The sequence below is a fragment of the Streptopelia decaocto genome, assembly GCF_964273445.1.
Source record: "Streptopelia decaocto genome assembly, chromosome: 2".
NCBI lineage: Eukaryota > Metazoa > Chordata > Aves > Columbiformes > Columbidae > Streptopelia > Streptopelia decaocto.
In genome coordinates, this window is record NC_138655.1 from 38,493,540 (window position 1) to 38,498,006 (window position 4,467).

The window sequence follows — 4,467 nt, forward strand, 5'->3', positions numbered from 1 at the left end:
GGATCAATCACATTGTTGGAGGCACAGTCATCTGAAGTGTCTTGAGCAGGCCAGCTTTGGTGTAAAAGCAGCGCAGCCACACCTTCGCTATCGACACCTACCTGTTTGGGTCAGCTAGAGGATCTCTGTATTCTAGAGCCAATGAGGTTTCTCCTTTTCCCAATCGTATTTTTCATGACAGTTTGTTATGTTAGCTTAATCACATTTATCACGTGTCTGCCTTACCCAGCACTGGAAAACTGAGAGATGGTAGTAGTTAAGGAAAAAAGAAGTGAGGAAAGAAGGCACACAATAATATTACTTTTAAATGTGCACATTTATGAGCCATACACTCAATAAAAGGAGCAAAATACACTATGTAACAGAAGTATGGTCATAACAGCATTCCTAATGCTATCTGGTTCACTGAGGTACAATTTAGCCACAAAAGAATTGCACCCACAGGTCTACTGAGCCATTATCTCAAGTTGGCTTTCTTTCCACGTCTGTTTCAGCCCAGCAACACGTGTATGACATAGTTCTGCTCCAGTGTGCTCTGACATGATTCATTTCTGTGACATTAACTCTGCCATTGCTGCCTGATCTGTGGTGTTCAGGTTTGTACAGCCTCTTTGGGTAAGAGGAAGCATTGACTCTCCGCACTGCAGGACAATTAATCTTCTTGACCCTGACAGTAAAAGTCCCTTTTGTGCTGCCATAACCACCACTAGTTCACCCTGTCCCCATGCCTGTCCAAGCCCATAGGATCCCACTGAGCAAAACAGATCCTCCAGACCCACAGAACACAACTTCTCACCCCCAGATGAAGGATTCAGAACAAGAATGACAGACTAGACTGCTACCATTGGGTTATTCTTGTTTATTCAGAGAGGTTTTCATGGTTTCTTGAACAAAAATCTGTATCCTTCCCTCAAAAATTACAGAAAGATTTTGGCTAGAAGGGAACTTTGGAGGTTGTACTGTCAAATACCAATCTCAGTTCACTGCTCACGGCCTGTTAAGTCAGGATGACACTCTAACCCTGAAACAAAGCACAAAATTTATATTTTTCAGGTCATTAGTACAAAATATTAACCTGGCCAGAACATCTAAAGCAGCAAGAAAAGAGTACTGTGTGGAACTAGGAATAAATAACAATGATTTATGTAAATTATGTTGTTCCCCTTTGCCTTTGGTGCCAAACAGCTAATCTTCTCTCCCAGCTCTGATGTTTCTGTCCAGAAGGATTAAACATATTAATATACAAGCCTATTGAAAACATTTAGAGTTCTCTCCACTATTTCAGTTTAAAATAAGTAAATGCTTGACAGGAACAAAGACCAAAAATAAAGCCAGTGGAATACCAAGATTTTCCTACAGTAAAAAATCATGAACAGTACAACCTCTCTGTCTGGGGAAAAAAAAAAAAAAAAAAAAAGATACATTTCCAGAAAATTATTAAGTTCCTAATGAAAACAGACTGCTGTTTTGTGGAATTAGAAGCAATGAATCATCTTTCAAACTAAAGGACACCCAATCTAACATAAGAGGGATTTATATTAGTAACATTACATTTCCTACAACATGAATTTTCCACATATGGATTGCAAGAATTTTTTAAGGGGCTGGATCATTAGTTGGCAACTCAAGACCAGTCACTTGCTGAGCCAGCTTAAGGTAATATGAGCACTCCAGGGTCCCACGTCAGGGCATAACCTGATCACCTAGAAAGACTGGAAAGGAATGTTCCTCACTCACAGTCCTGAGCAGCTGGCTCCATGTATCACAGATCTTGAGGCTTGTTTTTAACCTTTTCCTTGAGTAGAAGTTTATCAGCATTTCTAGATTAGCTACGCAACAGAACTGACCCTGTATAGCAAATCCTATTCTCTTATCTTTTTGCTATTATATGCTTCTTTGGTGTAAAAGGAAATAGTCCTGTTATACACTTCAATATGCAGATGCCTTCCAAGTTCATTTCATTTACATTAAATGTTTGCTTCCAATTTATTTTCATGGTCCAGACACTCTAAATGGGTACGTTACACAAAATAAAAATGCATAGCTTTACACTCAAGCAATTCATCTCAGCATCATAAAGTTATTCAAATATATTAATATAAAAAAGATGAAAGACTTTCTTGATTATAACTTGTGTGTATATATATTTCTTACATAACTTAATTGGATTTTGCTTAATAGATAATATGATTTAAAAGCCACCCTTCAAAGCTGTAGGTATCATTTATAATCTTTTAAAAGCTACCCATAATACATAAACAAGATAATAAATACTCCTCAGACCAAATCAGATAATTCAGTAACAACATAAACAAACGCTCCTACTCCCTGTAAATTCCCTATTGCCACTGACAACTCCCACTAAAAATCCAGCTACTCACAGTCATGAGGCTGAGCAGCAACCCAGCTTTGCAATCAGTCCAGGATGCTCAGATATTTTACAGATCCACTTTCTCTTCTTACCCCATGATGCCTTAAGTCAAATTCCTCCTTTGGCAGTATGTGCCAGCATGGGATCAGAAACATTCCCAGGCACACCTTGGGATATGTGTTTATCTGTAGGTCAAAATGAATACTTTCCCACCAGTTTAAAAACTTGCGAAGATGTATAAGAATATCTTTATCCATAGTCTGTTTATAGGAAGACTTTAATATAGAAATATATTTATGTAGCCTTTTGAATTATGTGAACAAAATAGCTGTGTACAGCCAGAGAAAGAAAGGACAGTAATTTTTTAAGACTATGCTCTGAACAATGTTGTGCTCTACTGACAACAAACAGACATATCAGTGCCAAGTTTTCCCTCCTTTTCCTTTTTCTTCAATAGGGTATTTAAATCATATTACAAAGAGAACCTGAAATAAACACACGCTCTGTTTTGGAAAGAGAAAGTGACCACAACTAATGGGCAAATCAATTTTGGTAGTGAAAGAAGATGATTCCTACAGCCAAGGAAACATTAAAACAGAAAGGAGCAGAACTGAAGAGGCACACTCCCAGATTCTTCCCAACAGGTACAGTGCTACTCATATAACAGGACTAAAACCCACTGGAAATGGTTCCTAATCAGTAACAATAGTTCTACACACAAAAGCTTGCATCTGCTGAACAGGCAAATAAAAGGTGGTCGATACAGTTTAAATGTACCAGCTTTTTTGACAATTAACCTGTTCCAGCTCAGTGTCAGCCAGGCAGGTTAAGTGTCAAACAGGCTGATTCATTTAAACTATACCAGCCAGCTTTTGTCTGCATATTTAGCAGACGAGTAACTGCATTCTGTAGTAACAGAAAAAAATGATAAAACTCAGGCAAGCAAGCAGGGGAGGACTAAAGTGAGAGTCTGGAGTGGGCTGCATTGAAAGATGTGAAGGTGGCAGCAGAGATTTTCACTTTCAAACTACTGGGAATCATAAAGCATTTGATCACTGAAGGCTAAGTTTGCTATGTATTAAGATACCCCTCCTTCACCACAGCATCCTGGGATGAAACAAAGCTAAAAATGGGCAGACCTATCTCAAGAAAGACACTCCTAGCATGCAAAGGAGTTTTTTGGTGTGACTTGACCTCTGTGCAGTCTTTCCCTATGAGGCAAGAATGGAATGTCCTTCCAGGTAGAGATGCAAACATCATCTCCCCTCTCACAGAAATAAAACTTCAGAGCATTACCTGCTTTCACAGAGACCGAGACCCTACACCTTCCCTGATGGGATGGTTCAGCCTACTTCTGTCACTGCGTTACAGTCATGCTGCTCTATCCTCTTCTGTTCTTCAGTAATCCAAGTGGGAATAGCAGCCTACTGTGGAGAAGAGAAACAGCCTTAGCTGGTCTATATTTGGATACTACAAGTGAAGGACCTGCATCAATAGGGATGCAAAACACAGACTCAGCTCTGCTTGTAGTGCTGTCCCACCACCTCTAGGCTGCTTTAATTTGTGATATGCAGTTATGATGAGAAACACCACGGACTTCTGGAGCAGGCAGACAAATACCTGTTTTACCTTTCTGTCATGGCAATATCCTCCAGCCAGGTCACTGATAGGCCTGATGGGACTATTTGTCTAGTGGAATATTAAATGCTCATTAGTACTTTTGTTTGGATTAGATTGATGACACTGTGCTTAGTTAAGTTTCTCCTCAGCTTCACTGCATGTGAACTCATCAAATGCCATTTCTTTGGCTTCCAAACTCCCTTTAACATCTCAGTATTTTCTTCTTACAAATAACAGCCAACTCTCTCCTGAGATCCTGTTGGGCACACTGTGTTTGCCAGCATCACATTAATCCCAGGTGGGAGTATGGTCTGCTTCTTTTCTCAATTCTTGCTACCCGCCCTCCCCACTCAGAGCAAGTTCTTGGAGTCAGGAACTTTCTGCTACCTTGTATTCTTCTGGTAACTTCCACAGGATGCCCACATTGCAACTTAGCCTTAGATTTTGTAAAAATGTAATTAAAAACAATTAAATCC

General features: G+C 39.5%; 1 long non-coding RNA gene across 1 annotated transcript in view; it reads right to left on the bottom strand.

Moving 5' to 3' along the window:
• LOC309436459 overlaps positions 1 to 2,456 on the bottom strand; it is a 45,661-nt gene extending 43,205 nt beyond the window's left edge. Inside the window, exon 1 of the long non-coding RNA XR_014183345.1 lies at positions 2,382 to 2,456. This is a non-coding gene — a long non-coding RNA (uncharacterized lncRNA). The remainder of the gene's footprint in view (positions 1 to 2,381) is intronic.
• Between the last annotated feature and the right edge of the window lie 2,011 nt (positions 2,457 to 4,467).